The following is a 17,592-nucleotide window of genomic DNA, read 5'->3' on the forward strand; positions in this document are numbered from 1 at the left end:
CCTAGTATCCTGTATCATGTATCGAACCTGGTCTGGTGATTCATTTCTCATATGATATTACACATGTTTCAATGCCATTCTCCCAAATCATACCACCCTCGTCCTCTCCCACAGAGTCCAAAAGACTGTTCTATACATCTATGTCTCTTTTGCTGTCTCGCATACAGGGTTATTGTTACCATCTTTCTAAATTCCATATATATGCCTTAGTATACTGTATTGGTGTTTTTCTTTCTGGCTTACTTCACTCTGTATAATAGGCTCCAGTTTCATCCATCTCATTAGAACTGATTCAAATGTATTCTTTTTAATGGCTGAGTAATACTCCATTGTGTATATGTACTACAGCTTTCTTATCCATTCGTCTGTCGATGGACATCTAGGTTGTTTTCATGTCCTGGCTATTATAAACAGTGTTGCAATGAACATTGGGGTACATGTGTCTCTTTCAATTCTGGTTTCCTCGGTGTGTATGCCCAGCAGTGGGATTGCTGGGTCATAAGGCAGTTCTATTTCCAGTTTTTTTTAAAGGAATCTCCATACTGTTCTCCATAGTGGCTGTACTAGTTTGCATTCCCACTGACAATGTAAGAGGGTTCCCTTTTCTCCACACCCTCTCCAGCATTTATTGCTTGTAGACTTTTGGATAGCAGCCATTCTGACTGGCGTGAAATGGTACCTCATTGTGGTTTTGATTTGCATTTCTCTGATAATGAGTGATGTTGAGCATCCTTTCATGTGTTTGTTAGCCATCTGTATGTCTTCCTTGGAGAAATGTCTAGTTCTTTGGCCCATTTTTTGATTGGGTTGTTTATTTTTCTGGAATTGAGCTGCAGGAGTTGCTTGTATATTTTTGAGATTAATTCTTTGTCAGTTGCTTCATTTGTTATTTTTTTCTCCCATTCTGAAGTCTTTCTTTTCACCTTGCTTATAATTTCTGTTGTTGTGCAGAAGCTTTTAATTTTAATTAGGTTCCATTTGTTTATTTTTGCTTTTATTTCCAATATTCTGGGAGTTGGGTCATAGAATATCCTGTTGTGATTTATGTCAGAGAGTGTTTTGCCTATGTTCTCCTCTAGGAGTTTTATAGTTTCTAGTCTTACGTTTAGATCTTTAATCCAGTTTGAGTTTATTTTTGTGTATGGTGCTAGAAAGTGTTCTAGTTTCATTCTTGTACAAGTGGTTGATCATTTCCCCTAGCACTACTTGTTAAAGAGATTGTCTTTTCTCCATTGTATATTCTTGCCCCCTTTGTCAAAGATAAGCTGTCCATAGGTGTGTGAATTTATCTCTGGGCTTTCTATTTTGTTCCACTGATCTATATTTCTGTCTTTGTGACAGTACCATACTGTCTTGATGACTGTGGTTTTGTAGTATGACCTTCTTATTTAGTTAATTTTACAATTGTTTGCTGCTGCTAAGTCACTTTAGTCATGTCTGACTCTGTGCGACCCTATAGATGGCAGCCCATCAGGCTCTCCCATCCCTGGGATTTTCCAGGCAAGAACACTGGAGTGGGTTGCCATTTCTTTCTCCAATGCATGAAAGTGAAAGTGAAGTCATTCAGTCGAACCTGACTCTTAGCGACCCCATGGAATGCAACCTACCAGGCTCCTCCATCCATGGTATTTTCCAGGCAAGAGTACTGGAGTGGGGTACCATTGCCTTCTCTGTACAATTGTTTAGGAGTGTATTCTTAAATTTCAAGGTATTTGTGAAATTTTCCTCTTTCTTACTCTTTTTGATATGTAGTTTCATAACTTTGTGTTCAGAAAAGATATCTGATATAATTTCTATCTACTTGGATTTGATGACTACCAGGGTCCAGCCCTAGGAGGATCCAGGGATACCCTCAGTATGAACGGCATCAGCAAAAGAGAGAGTAAAGGGGAGAGAAAGAGGCTGATATTCCTTGGTTTACACAGAAAGCCAATAAAGTCCCTGACATGGGACTTGCTCTGTTCACGGAGGCCACAGGCGCCCTCTTGTTGGGGTGAAGATGTAGGGCGCTTTCTCCCCTGAGTGAAGATGAGGGGCACCTTCCCGATTGGGTCTTAGAAGCCCGGGCAAAAAAGTGAACTCAGAGAGCCTCTGTGCTCCAAGGAGTCAGCCTGAAAGAAAGAGAGAAAGAGAAAGAAAGAAAGAAAGAAAGAAAGAAAGAAAGAAAGAAAGAAAGAAAGAAAGAAAGAAAGAAAGAAAGAAAGAAAGAAAGAAAGAAAGAAAGAAAGAAAGAAAGAAAGAAAGAAAGAAAATGACACAGGGAGACCAAGCTTCAGTGAGTGAGGCCCGTAACTTTATTTTTAAAAGGAGCTTTTATACCCTCAGTTGTACATAGAGGATAATGGAGGATGCAGAGTCATGCAGGGTCAGCAGTTCTGACCTTTATCGAGACCAGGCTTTCTTTCTGCAAACCTATCATATACAAAGGCTTTAGATGATTTACATCATCTTCTGGCCAGGAGGCCTGTTAACATTTTATGACTCTTTCTTCTGATAAAAGTTAGTTAACCAGAAAACTTATTTTCTCTAAAAGTGCTTTTTCTAAAGTTTGGTGCCACTCTTTGAAAGCACTAGATAAAGTTGCATTCCTATAGGGCAAAGGTGCAGTGGGGTATAACAAGGAAAGAATTTATTAACTCAAGGGTCTAAAGTTGTTAACACCAAGGCTACTACTTATTTTTTCTATAAACCAACTATATCAACTAATATACTTCAAGGACACAATGGGTAGGGGATATTGATGTGATGTTGAGCATCTTTTCATGTTTTTGTTAGCCATCTGTATGTCTTCCTTGGAGAAATATCTAGTTCTGGAAAACTTGGCAGCAAGCATTGGTTCAACAATGAAATCCGTCACCAGTTCTATTCTAATAATTTTTAACTCCTTGAAAGGCTGTATATTTTTAGAATGTTTTAAGCTTCCCATGCCTCTCATGGTTGGGAGGCTGTAAACAATCACATGCGTAGTCGTAAGAGTCTGGATAAATCTGTCAGGCAAGTTAGAAAGCCATCTGAGGGGTTTGAATGGAAACACTCCTATTATGCCCAGGAGACTTATTAACTAGACCTCTAAGTTAGTTCAGGGAAAGGTGGTCGGGCATAGCCCCTCGTTAATGTCAGAGGAGTTGGTGAAAGTCATAAAATCGTAAGACTGAGAGATTCCAGTTATGGGGTAGATGCTCGAGCAGGTCCAGGGGATCCCTCGAGTCCTGATCTGCCTTGCCTGTCAGATCTCTTCTGCATGACCTTGTCATGGGTGGGATCTCCCGGCAGATGACACTTATTTTGTGGCCTAAGATACAATATATTCTAGGAAACATTTCACATACATTTGAGAAGAATGTTTTTTCTACTGCTGTTGAAACAGCAGTATATGTCTATTAAGTTCATTTGTTCTATGGCATTGTTTAGATCTATTGTTTCCTTTTTTCTCTGTATGGATAATTTATTCATTGTTGAGCATAAAATTTTAAAGTCCTCAATTGTTACTATGTTGCTGTTTATTTTTTCTTTCAGTTTTGTTGTATTTTATTTCTAAATTAGGTGGTCTGATGTTGAGTACATAAATGCTTATGATTGTTTTATACACTTGATGAATTTACTCTTTATTATTATATAATGACTTTCTTTGTGTCTTGTGACCATTTTTATTTTTTGACCATTTTTTATCTATGTCTATTTTGCATGATTTATGTATATACTTCTCCTGCTTTATTTTAGCTTCAAATTCCCTGAAATATCTTTTCCCACCCCTTCATTTTTAGTCTATGTGAGTCCTTAAAGTTAATACAAGTCTTTTATGGGCAGCATGTCATTTGACTTTTTTTAAAATTTATTTTTTTTTGAAGGAAATTACATTACAGAATTTTGTAGTTTTCTAACAAACCTCAACGTGAATCAGCCACAGGTATACATATCAGTTCAGTTCAGTCGCTCAGTCATGTCCGACTCTTTGCGACCCCATGAATCACAAACGCCAGGCCTCCCTGTCCATCACCAACTCCTGGAGTTCACTCAAACTCATGTCCATCGAGTCAGTGATGCCATCCAGCCATTTCATCCTCTGTCATCCCCTTCTCCTCCTGCCCCCAATCCCTCCCAGCATCAGAGTCTTTTCCAATGAGTCAACTCTTCGCATGAGGTGGCCAAAGTACTGGAGTTTCAGCTTTAGCATCATTTCTTCCAAAGAACACCCAGGACTGATCTCCTTTAGGATGGACAGGTTGCATCTCCTTGCAGTCCAAGGGACTCTCAAGAGTCTTCTCCAACACCACAGTTCAAAAGCATCAATTCTTTGGTGCTCAGCTTTCTTCACAGTCCAACTCTCACATCCACACATGACCACTGGAAAAACCATAGCCTTGACTAGACGGACCTTTGTTGGCAAAGTAATATCTCTGCTTTTCAATATGCTATCTACATATATCCTCTCCCTTTTGAGCCTCCCTCCCATCTCCCTCCCCCTCCCACCCTTCTAGGTTGATACAGAGCCCCTGTTTGAGTTTCCTGAGCCATACAGCCCATTCCCGTTGGCTATCTATTTTACATATGGTAATATAAGTTTCCATGTTACTCGTTTCATAGATCTCACCCTCTCTTCCCCTCTCCCAATGTCCATAAGTCTATTCTCTATGTCTGTTTCTCCATTTCTTCCCTGTAAATAAATTTTTCAGTACCATTTTTCTAGATTCCATATATATGCATTAGAATATGATACTTATCTCTCTCTTTCTGACTTATTTCACTCTGTATAATAGGTTTTAGGTTCATCCACCTCATTAGAACTGACTCAAATATGTTCCTTTTTTATGGCTGAGAAATATTCAGAAAATGAAGATTATGGTATCTGGTCCCATCATTTAATGACAAATAGATGGGGAAACAGTAGAAACAGTGTCAGACTTTATGTTTTGGGGACTTGAAAATCACTGCAGATGGTGATTGCAGCCATAAAATTCAAAGATGCTTACTCCTTGGAAGGAAAGTTATGACCAACCTAGATAGCATATTCAAAAGCAGAGACATTACTTTGCCAACAAAGGTCCATCTAGTCAAGGCTATGGTTGTTCTAGCAGTCATGTATGGATGTGAGAGTTGGACTGTGAAGAAAGCTGAATGCTGAAGAATTGATGCATTTGAACTGTGGTGTTGGAGAAGACTCTTGAGAGTCCCTTGGACTGCAAGGAGATCCAACCAGTCTATGCTAAAGGAGATCAGTCCTGGTTGTTCATTGGAAGGACTGATGCTAAAGCTGAAACTCCAGTACTTTGGCCACCTCATGTGAAGAGTTGACTCATTGGAAAAGACTCTGATGCTGGGAGGGATTGGGGGCAGGAGGAGAAGGGGACGACAGAGGATGAGATGGCTGGATGGTATCACCGACTCGATGGACATGAGTTTGGATAAACTCCGGGAGTTGGTGATGGACAGGGAGGCCTGGAGTTCTGTGATTCATGGGGTCGCAAAGAGTTGGACATGACTGAAGGACTGAACTGAACTGAATACTCCATTGTGTATATGTATTACAACTTTATCCAGTCATCTGTTGATGGACATCTAGGTTGCTTTCATGTTCTAGCTATTGTAAATAGTGCTGCAATGAACACTGGGATACATGTGTCTTTTTCAATTTTGCTTTCCTCAGGGTATATGCCTAGGAGTGGGATTGCTGGGTCATATGGTCATTTCATTCCTATTTTTTCAAGAAATCTCCATACTGTCTTCCATAATGGCTGTATCAATTTACATTCCCACCAACAGTGCAAAAGCATTCCATTTTCTCCACACCCTCTCCAGCATTTATTATTTGTAGACTTTTTGGTGATGGTCATTCTGACCGGTGTGAGGTGATATCTAATTGTAGTTTTGATTTGCAGTTCTTTAAGGAGTGTTGCATCTTTTCATGTGTTTGTTAGCTATCTGTATGTCTTATTTGGAGATGTCTGTTAATGTCTTTTCCCCACTATTTGATTGGGTTGTTTGTTTTTCTGGTAATGAGTTGTATGAGCTGCTTGTATATTTTGGAAATTAATCCTTTGTCAGTTGTTTCATTTGCTATTATTTTCTCCCATTCTTAGGGGTGTCTTTTCACCATGCTTATAGTTTTCTTTGCTGTGCAAAAGCTTTTAAGTTTAATCAGTTCCCAATTGTTTATTTTTGTTTTTATTTCTATTACTCTAGGAGGTTGGTCATAGAGGATCTTGCTTTGATTTATGCCACTGAGTGTTCTGCCAATGTTCTTCTCTAAGAGTTTTATAGTTTCTGGTCTTATATTAAGGTCTTTAATCCATTTTGAGTTTATCTTTGTGTATGTGTTAGGAAGTGTTCTAATTTCATTCTTTTACATGTAGCTGTCCAGTTTTCCCAGCACCAGGCTGTCTTTGCTCCATTCTGCTTTTTGCCTCCTTTGTCAAAATTAAGGTACCCATAGGTTCATGGGTTTATCTCTGAGCTTTCTATTTTGTTCCATGGGTCTATATTTATATTTTTGTGCCAGTACCATACTGTCTTGAAATTGTAGCTTTGTAGCATAATCTGAAGTCAGGAAGGTTGAGTCCTCCAGCTCCATCTTCTTTCTCAAGAGTGCTTTGGTTATTTGGGGTCTTTTGTGTTTCCAAAAGCATTGTGAAATGCATTGTGAAATTTTTTGCTCTGGTTCTGTGAAAAATGCCATTGGTAATTTGATAGGAATCTGTAGATTGCATTTGGTAGTACAGTCACTTTCACAGTATTGATTCTTCCTTCCTAGGAACGTGGAATTTTCTCTCCATCTGTTTATATCATCTTTGATTTCTTTCACTAGTGTCTTATAATTTTCTGTGTACAGTTATTTTGTCTCCTTAGGTAAGTTTATTCCTAGGTATTTAATTCTTTTTGTTTCAATGGTGAGTGGGATTGATTCCTTAATTTCTCTTTCTGATTTTTCATTGTTAGTATATAGAAATGTGAGTGATTTCTGTGTATTGATTTTGTATCCTGCAACTATGCTAAATTCACTGATTAGCTTTAGTAATTTTCTGATAGTATCTTTAGTGTTTTCTATGTACACAGTGAGAGCTTTACTTCTTCTTTTCTGATCTTGATTCCTTTTATTTCTTTTTCTTCTCTGATCACTGTAGCTAGGACTTTCAGAACTATGTTGAATAATAGTGGTGAAAGTGGATACCCTTTTCTTGTTCCTGATCTTAGGAGGAATGCTTTAAGTTTTCCACTGATGAGGATAATGTTTGTTGTAGGCTTATCATATATGGCTTTTACTATGTTGAGGTAGGTTCCTTCTATGCTCATTTTTGAAGAGTTTTTAAATCATATATGGGTGTTGAATTTTGTCAAAAGTGCTTTCTGCATTATTGAGATGATCATATGATTTTTATCTTTCAATTTGTTAATATGGTGTATCACACTGATTGATTTCTGTATATTGAAGAATCCTTGTATACCTAGAATACCCTAACTTGATCATGGTGTATGAGCTTTTCGATGTGTTGCTGAATTCTGTTTGCTAAAATTTTGTTGAGGATTTTTGCATCTATGTTCATCAGTGATATTGGCCTGTAGTCTTCTTTTTTTGTGTTGTCTTTGTCTGGTTTGGTATCAGGGTGATGATGGCTTTATAGAACGAGTTTTGGAAGGGTTCCTTCCTCTGCAATTTTTTGAAAGAGCTTTTAGGAGGATAGGCCTTAGATCTTCTCTAAATGTTTGATAGAATTCTCCTGTGAAGCCATCTGTTCCTGGTTTTTTTTTTTTTTTTTTTTTTGAGATTTTTGATCATAGCTTCAACTTCAGTGCTTTTAGTCAGGTTGTTCATAGTTTCTATTTCTTCCTGGTTCAGTCCTGGAAGATTGAACTTTTATAACAATCTGTCCTGGAGAAGGCAATGGCACCCCACTCCAGTACTCTTGCCTGGAAAATCCTATGGACAGAGGAGCCTGGTAGGCTGCAGACCATGGGGTCGCGAAGAGTCAGACACGACTGAACGACTTCACTTTCATTTTTCCCTTTCATGCATTGGAGAAGGAAATGGCAACCCACTCCAGTGTTCTTGCCTGGAGAATCCCAGGGACAGGGGAGCCTGGTGGGCCGCCATCTATGGGGTCTCACAGAGTTGGACACAACTGAAGCGACTTAGCAGCAGCAGCAGCAACAATCTGTCCATTTCATTTTATTGTCATATTTATTGTTCATAATATCTTTTACAATCCTTTGTATTTCTGCATTGTCTATTGTAACCTCTTCTTTTTCATTTCTGATTTTGTTGATTTTTTAAAATTTTGTTGATTTTTGATTCTTCTCTCTTTTTTTCTTGATGAGTCTGGCTAAAGGCTTGTCAATTTTGTTTATCTTCTCAAAGAACCAGCTTTTAGTTTTATTAATCTTTACCATTGTGTCTTTTATTTCTTTTTCGCTCATTTCTGCTTGGATCTTTATGATTTCTTTCCTTCTACTATTTTTTTTGTTGTTCTTCTTCTTTTTCCAGTTGTTCTAGATATAAAGTTAGGTTGTCTATTCGATGTTTTTCTTGTTTCTTGAGGTAGGATCGAATTGCTATCAACCTCCCTCTTAGAACTGCTTTTGCTGCATCCCATAGGTTTTGAGTTGTCATGTTTTCATTGTCATTTGTTTCTAGAAAGTTTTGATTTCCCTTTTGATTTCTGCAGCAACCTGTTGGTTATTTAGAAATGTTTTGTTTAGTCTCCATGTGTTTGTGTTTCTTATAGTTTTTTTTTCCTCTTGTAATTGATATCTAGTCTCATAGCCTAGTGGTCAGAAAAGATACCTGATACAATTTCAATTTTCTAAAATTTACTGAGATTTGATTTATGACCCAGGTGTGGTCTACCCTGGAGAATGTTCCACGTGCATTTGAGAAGAAGGTATATTCTTCTGCATTTGGATGCAATGTCCTGAAGATATCAATGAGACCCATCTCATGTAATGTATTATTTAAGACTCGTATTTCCTTATTAATTTTATGTTTTGATGATCTGTCCATTGGTGTGAGTAGGGTGCTAAAATTTCCTACTATTATTGTATTACTGTCAATTTCTCCTTTTATGTCTGTGAGTGTTTGTCTTATGTATTGGGGTGCTTCTATGTTGGGTGCATAGATTTATACAATTGTTATGTCTTCCTTCTGGACTGATCCCTTGATCATTATGTAGTGTCCTTCCTTATCTCTTGTAATCTTTTTTATTTTAAGGTCTATTTTGTCTGATATGAGGATTGCTACTCCAGCTTTCTTTTGCTTCCTGTTTGCATGGAATATATTTTCCCGTCCTCTCACTTTCAGTCTATATGTGTCTTTAGGTGTGAAGTGGGTTTCTTTTAGACAGCATATATATGTTTCTTCTTTTTGTATCCATTCATCCAGTCTGTGTGTTTTGGTTGGGGCATTTAATCCATTTACATTTAAAGTAATTATTGATATATACTCATATATATAACAGGGAGGCCTGGCGTTCTGTGATTCATGGGGTTGCAAAGAGTCGGACACGACTGAGCGACTGAACTGAACTGAACTGAACCGATTGATATATATGTTCCTATTGCCATTTTCTTAATTTTGGGGGGTTTATTTTGTGGATCTTTTTTCTTCTCTTGTATTTCCTGACCATATAAGTCCATTTAACATTTGTTGTAAAGCTGTTTTGGTGGTATTGAATTCTCTGAACTTCTGTTGTCTGAAAAGCTTTTTATTTCTCCATTAATTTTGAATGAGATCCTTGGTTGTAGATTTTCCCCTTTCAATGCTTTAAATATATCCTGCCAGTCCCTTCTGGCCTGCAGAGTTTCTGCTAAAAGATCAGCTGTTAAACCTATGGGGTTTCTCTTGTAAGTTACTTATTGATTCTCTCTTGCTGCTTTTAATATTCTTTCTTTGTATTTAGTCTTTTTTTTTAGTTAGATTAATATGTGTCTTGGCATATTTCTCCTTAAGTTTATCCTGTATGAGACTGTTTGTGCCTCTTGGACTTGGTTGACTATTTCCTTTTCCATGTTGGGGAAATTTTCAAATATAATTTCTTCAAAAATGTTCTCATACCCTTTCTTTTTCTCTTTTCCTGTGATGCCAATAATTAGAATGTTTGGTACATTTGATATTGTCCCAGAGGTCTCTGAGACTATCATCAATTCTTTTCATTATTTTTACTTTATTATACTCTTCAGAAGTTGTTTCCACAATTTTATCTTCCAGCTCACTGATGTATATGGCCTCCACCTTTGACTACCCAAAGCCCATGTAGAAGCCCCCATTGCAGGCTCTATAGTTCTTGCAGCAGTCCTACTGAAACTAAGGGGATATGGCATGCTATGAATTACATTACTCCTAAACCCAATAACCGACTTTATAGCGTATCCATTTATCATACTATCCTTATGGGGTATAATCATGACTAGCTCAATTTGTCTTCACCAAACGGACCTAAAGTCATTCATCGCATGCTCCTCTGTCAGCCACATAGCACTTATTATTGTAGCCATTCTTATCCAAACACCTTGAAGCTACATAGGAGCTACAGCCCTAATAATTGGCCATGGTCTTACATCCTCCATACTTTTCTGCCTAGCAAATTCTAGCTACGAACGAATTCACAGCCGAACAATAATCCTAGCCCAAGGCCTACAGACATTCCTCCCACCAGTGGCCACCTGATGACTCTTAGCAAGCTTAACTAATCTGGCTCTACCCCCAACAATTAACCTGATCAGGGAGCTATTTGTAGTAATATCAACTTTTTCATGATCCAACATCAAAATTATTCTAATAGGAGCAAATATGGTAATTACTGCCTTATACTCCCTATACATGCTAATCACAACACAACGAGGCAAACACACCCACCATATCAACAATATTACGCCCTCCTTCATGCAAGAAAAAGCTCTTATGTCATTACACATTTTACCCTTATTACTACTATCCCTAAACCCCAAAATTATTCTAGGACCCTTGTACTATAGTTTAAAAAAAAACATTAGATTGTGAATCTAGTAATAGAAGTTTACTACCTTCTTATGTACAGAAAAAGTATGCAAGAACTGCTAATTCTATGCCCTCATGTCTAACAACATGGCTTTTTAGAACTTTTAAAGGATGGTAGTTATCCGTTGGTCTTAGGAACCAAAAAATCGGTGCAACTCCAAATAAAAGTAATAAACCTACTCTCTTCCTTCACATTGACCACCCTATTCTTACTAACCATACCCATTATAATAACAGGCTCCAACATCTACAAAACCTCCAATTATCCACTTTAGGTAAAAACAACCATCTCATACGCCTTCATTATTAGTATAATTCCCACAATAATATTTATCCACACAGGCCAAGAGATAATCATTTCAAACTGACACTGACTAACTATTCAAACCCTTAAACTATCACTTAGCTTCAAAATAGATTATTTTTCAATAATATTTGTCCAGTAGCATTATTCATTACATGATCTATTATAGAGTTCTCAATATGATACATACACTCAGACCTCAACATCAACCAATTCTTTAAATACCTACTCTTATTTCTTATCACCATACTTATCCTTGTTACCACAAACAACCTTATTTCAATTATTCATTGGCTGAGAAGGCATCGGAATTATATCATTCTTGCTCATCAGATGATGATACGGATGAGCAGATGCAAACACAGCAGCCCTACAAGCAACCCTGTATAATCGCATCCGTGACATCGGTTTTATTCTAGCAATAGCATACTTTCTAACTAACCTTAACACCTGGGACCTCCAACAAATTTTCATATTAAACCCAGACAACTCCAACCTGTCTCTAATAGGCCTCGTATTGGCTGCGACCAGAAAATCCACCCAATTTGGCTTACATCCATGATTACCCTCCCCAATAGAAGGCGGCACCCCCATCTCAGCACTACTCCACTCAAGCACAATAGTAGTAGCAGGCATTTTCTTCCTATTCCGCTTTTACCCACTAACAGAGAACAATAAATTGGCCCAGTCCATTATACTATGCCTAGGGGCTATCACCACGCTATTCACAGCAATATGTGCCCTCACCCAAAATGACATCAAGAAAATTGTTGCTTTCTCTACATCCAGCCAACTAGGCCTTATAATAGTAACAGGTGGCATTAACCTACCTAGCATTCCTCTATATTTGCACCTACGCCTTCTTCAAAGCCATGTTATTCATATGCTCTGGTTCTATTATTCACATTCTAAATGACAAACAGGATATCCGAAAAATAGGAGGCCTATTCAAAGCTATACCATTCACCACAACAGCCCTCATCATTGGCAGTCTCACACTAACAGGAATACCTTCCCTTACTGGAGTTTACTCCAAAGATTTGATCATCAAAGCTGCCAACACATCATATACCAATGCCTGAGCCCTTTTAATAACCCTAGTTGCCACCTCTTTCACAGCCATCTACAGTACTTGTATTATCTTCTTTGCACTTCTAGGACAACACCAATTCCCAACCTTAGTCATTATCAATGAAAACAATCCCCTTCTAAGTAACTCCATCAAATGCCTACTAATTGGAAGCCTTTTCACAGGATTTATTATCTCTAACAATATTCCTCCAACAACAGTCCCCCAGATAACCATACCTTACTATCTAAAAATAATAGCTCTAGCAGTAACAACCCTAGGCTTTATTCTAGCAATATAAATTAGCAACACAACCCAAAACCTAAAATTTAAGTATCCATCAAGTGCCTTCAAATTCTCCAACCTATTGGGATATTTTCCCACAATCATACACTGCCTGATCCCTTACATAAACCTAACGATAAGCCAAAAATTGGAGTCTTCTCTTCTAGACCTAATCTGATTAAAAAAATCTTACCAAAAACTACCTCGCTAATTCAAATAAAAACATCCACCATGTTTACAAGCCAAAAGGGCCTAATCAAACTGTATTTCCTCTCCTTCCTAGTTACAGTCCTCATCAGCATAATCCTATTTAATTTCCACGAGTAATCTCCATAATAACCACAACACCAATTAACAAAGATCAACCAGTTACAATAACTAGCCAAGTACCATAACTATACAAGGCTGCAATTCCCATGGCTTCCTTACTAAAAAACCCAGAGTCTCGTGTATCATAAATTACTCAATCCCCTAAACCGTTAAATTTGAATACAATTTCCACCTCTTCATCTTTCAACACATAATAAACTATCAAAAATTCCATTAACAAACCAGTAATAAATGTCCCTAAAACAGTCTTATTAGAGACCCAAATCTCAGGATACTGTTCTGTAGCCATAGCCGTTGTATAACCAAAAACCACTATTATACCCCCCAAATAAATTAAGAAAACCATTAAGCCCAAGAAAGACCCACCAAAATTTAATACAATGCCACAACCAACTCCACCACTCACAATCAACCCTGCCCCCCATAAATAGGTGAAGGTTTTGAAGAAAACCCTACAAAGCCAATCACAAAAATAATACTTAAAATAAATACAATGTATGTTATCATTATTTTGCATGGAATCTAACCATGACTAATGATATGAAAAACCATCGTTGTTATTCGACTGCAAGAACACTAATGACCAACATTTGAAAATCCCACCCATTAATAAAAATTGTAAACAATGCATTTGTTGATCTCCTAGCACCATCAAACATCTCATCATGATGAAATTCTGGCTCCCTACTAGGTATCTGCCTAGTTCTACAAATCCTAACAGGCTTATTCCTAGCAATGCACTACACATCCAACAGAATAACAGCATTCTCTTCTGTCACCCACATTTGCCAAGAGGTCAACTACAGCTGAATTATCCGATATATACATGCAAATGGAGCATCAATGTTTTTCACCTGCCTATTTATACATGTAGGACGAAGCCTATACTACGGATCATACACCTTCCTAGAAACATGAGACATCGGAGTAATTCTATTCTCAGGGATAGCCACAGCATTTATAGGATACATCCTACCGTGAGGAAAATAATCATTTTGAGGAGCAACAGTCATTACCATAACTCAGCAATTCCATATATCCATACAAGCTTAGTCGAATGGATCTGAGGGGTATTTTCAGTACACAAAGCAACCCTTACCTGATTCTTTGCCTTCCACTTCATCCTCCCATTCATCTCGCAGCACTCGCCATAGTCCACCTACTCTTTCTCTACGAAATAGGATCTAACAACCCAACAGGAATTTCACCAGTTCAGTTCAGTTCAATTGCTCAGTCGTGTCCGACTTGTTGCGACCCCATGAATCGCAGCACGCCAGGCCACCCTGTCCATCACCAACTCCCAGAGTTTACTCAGGCTCATGTCCATCGAGTCAGTGATGCCATCTAGCCATCTCATCCTCTGTCGTCCCCTTCTCCTCCTGCCCCCAATCCCTCCCAGCATCAGAGTCTTTTCCAATGAGTCAACTCTTCACATGAGGTGGCCAAAGTATTGGAGTTTCAGCTTTAGCATCATTCCTTCCAAAGAAATCCCAGGGCTGATCTCCTTCAGAATGGGCTGGTTGGATCTCCTTGCAGTCCAAGGGACTCTCAAGAGTCTTCTCCAACACCACAGTTCAAAAATATCAATTCCTCAGCTCTCAGCTTTCTTCACAGTCCAACTCTCACATCCATACATGACCACTGGAAAAACCATAGCCTTGACTAGACAGACTTTTGTTGGCAAAGTAATGTCTCTGCTTTTCAATATGATATTAAGGTTGGTCATAACTTTTCTTCCAAGGAGTAAGTGTCTTTTAATTTCATGGCTGCAGTCACCATCAGCAGTGATTTTGGAGCCCCAAAAAATAAAGTCTGACACTGTTTCCACTGTTTCCCCATCTATTTCCCATGAAGTGTTGGGACCAGAGGCCATGATCTTCATTTTCTGAATGTTGAGCTTTAAACCAACTTTTTCACTCTCCACTTTCACTTTCATCAAGGGGCTTTTTAGTTCCTCTTCACTTTCTGCCATAAGGGGGGGTGTCATATGCATATCTGAGGTTATTGATATTTCTCCCAGCAATCTTGATTCCAGCTTGTGCTTCTTCCAGCCCAGCGTTTCTCATGATGTCCTCTGCATATAAGTTAAATAAGCAAGGTGACAATATACAGCCTCGAGGTACTCCTTTTCCTATTTGGAACCAGTCCGTTGTTCCATGTCCAGTTCTAACTGCTGCTTCCTGACCTGCATATAGGTTTCTCAAGAGGCAGGTCAGGTGGTCTGGTATTCCCATCTCTTGAAGAATTTTCCACAGTTTATTGTGATCCACACAGTCAATAAAGCAGAAATAGATGTTTTTCTGAAACTCTATTGCTTTTTCTATGGTGCAGTGGATGTTGGCAATTTGATCTCTGGTTCCTCTGCCTTTTCTAAAACCAGCTTGAACAACAGGAAGCTCACGGTTCATGTATTGCTGAAGTCTGCTTTGGAGAATTTTGAGCATTACTTTACTAGCATGCGAGATGAGTGCAATTGTGTGGTAGTTTGAGCATTCTTTGGCATTGCCTTTCTTTGGGATTGGAATGAAAACGGACCTTTTCCAGTCCTGTGGCCACTGCTGGGTTTTCCAAATTTGCTGGCATATTGAGTGCAGCACTTTCACAGCATAATCTTTCAGGATTTGAAATAGCTCCACTGGAATTCCATCACCTCTACTAGCTTTGTTTGTAGTGATGCTTTCTAAGGCCCACTTGACTTCACATTCCAGGATGTCTGGCTCTAGGTGAGTGATCACACCATCATGATTATCTTGGTCGTGAAGATCTTTTTTCTACAGTTCTTCTGTGTATTCTTGCCACCTCTTCTTAATATCTTCTGCTTCTGTTAGGTCCATAGCATTCCTGTCCTTTATCGAGCCCATCTTTGCATGAAATGTTCCCTTGGTATCTCTGATTTTCTTGAAGAGATCTCTAGTCTTTCCCATTCTGTTGTTTTCCTCTATTTCTTTGCATTCATCACTGAAGAAGGCTTTCTTATCTCTTCTTGCTATTCTTTGGAACTCTGCATTCAGATGCTTATATCTTTCCTTTTCTCCTTTGCTTTTTGCTTCTCTTCTTTTCACAGCTATTTGTAAGGCCTCCTCAGACAGCCATTTTGTTTTTTTCATTTCTTTTCCATGGGGATGGTCTTGATCCATGTCCCCTGTACAGTGTCATGAAACTCATTCCATAGTTCATCAGGCACTCTATCTATCAGATCTAGTCCCTTAAATCTATTTCTCACTTCCACTGTAAAATCATAACGGTTTTGATTTAGGTCATACCTGAATGGTCTAGTGGTTTTCCCTACTTTCTTCAATTTCAGTCTGAATTTGGCAATAAGGATTTCATGGTATGAGCCACAGTCAGCTCCTGGTCTTGTTTTTGTTGACTGTATAGAGCTTCTCCATCTTTGGCTGCAAAGAATATAATCAATCTGATTTCAGTGTTGATCATCTGGTGATGTCCATATGTAGAGTCTTCTCTTGTTTTGTTGGAAGAGGGTGTTTGCTATGACCAGTGCATTTTCTTGGTAAAACTGTACGGGTCTTTGCCCTGCTTCATTCCGTATTCCAAGGCCAAATTTGCCTGTTACTCCAGGTGTTTCTTGACTTCCTACTTTTGCATTCCAGTCCCCTATAATGAAAAGGACATCTTTTTTGGGTGTTAGCTCTAAAAGGTCTTGTAGATCTTCATAGAACCATTCAGCTTCAGCTTCTTCAGCATTACTGGTTGTGGCATAGGCTTGGATTACTGTGATATTGAATGGTTTGCCTTGGAAACGAACAGAGATCATTCTGTCGTTTTTGAGATTGTATCCAAGTACTGCATTTCTGACTCTTTTGTTAACCATGATGGCTACTCCATTTCTTCTGAGGGATTCCTGCCCGCAGTAATAGATATAATGGTCATCTGAGTTAAATTCACCCATTCCAATCGATTTTAGTTTGCTGATTCCTAGAATGTCGACGTTCACTCTTGCTATCTCCTGTTTGACCACTTCCAATTTGCGTTGATTCATGGACCTGACATTCCAGGTTCCTGTGTAATATTTCTCTTTACAGCATTGGACCTCGCTTCTATCAGCAGTCACATCCACAGCTGGGTATTGTTTTTGCTTTGGCTCCATCCCTCATTCTTTCTGGAGTTATTTCTCCACTGATCTCCAGTAGCATATTGGGAACCTACTGACCTGGGGAGTTCCCCTTTCAGTATCCTATCATTGTGCCTTTCATACTGTTCATGGGGTTCTTAAGGAAAGAATAATGAAGTGTCTTGCCATTCCTCTCTCCAGTGGACCACATTCTGTCAGACCTCTCCACCATGACCTGCCTGTCTTGGGTGGCCCCACGGGCATGGCTTAGTTTCATTGAGTTTGACAAGGTTGTGGTCCTAGTGTGATCAGATTGACTAATTTTCTGTGATTATGGTTGCAGCGTGTCTGCCCTCTGATGCCCTCTTGCAACACCTACCATCTTTCTTGGGTTTCTCTTACCTTGGACATGAGGTATCTCTCCACGGCTGCTCCAGCAAAGCGCAGCCACTGCCCCTTACCTTTGATGAGTGGTATCTCCTCACTGCTGCCCCTCCTGACCTTGAACGTGGAATAGCTCCTCTAGGCCCATCGTCAGATGCAGACAA

At 38.8% G+C, this 17,592-nt stretch overlaps 1 long non-coding RNA gene across 1 annotated transcript in view; it reads right to left on the bottom strand.

Moving 5' to 3' along the window:
* The window catches only part of LOC129647664 (uncharacterized), a 37,508-nt gene extending 19,916 nt beyond the window's left edge, over positions 1-17,592 (bottom strand). The window contains exon 1 of the long non-coding RNA XR_008712420.1: positions 17,447-17,592. This is a non-coding gene — a long non-coding RNA (uncharacterized LOC129647664). The remainder of the gene's footprint in view (positions 1-17,446) is intronic.

This window comes from Bubalus kerabau, chromosome 3 (genome assembly GCF_029407905.1).
Source record: "Bubalus kerabau isolate K-KA32 ecotype Philippines breed swamp buffalo chromosome 3, PCC_UOA_SB_1v2, whole genome shotgun sequence".
NCBI lineage: Eukaryota > Metazoa > Chordata > Mammalia > Artiodactyla > Bovidae > Bubalus > Bubalus kerabau.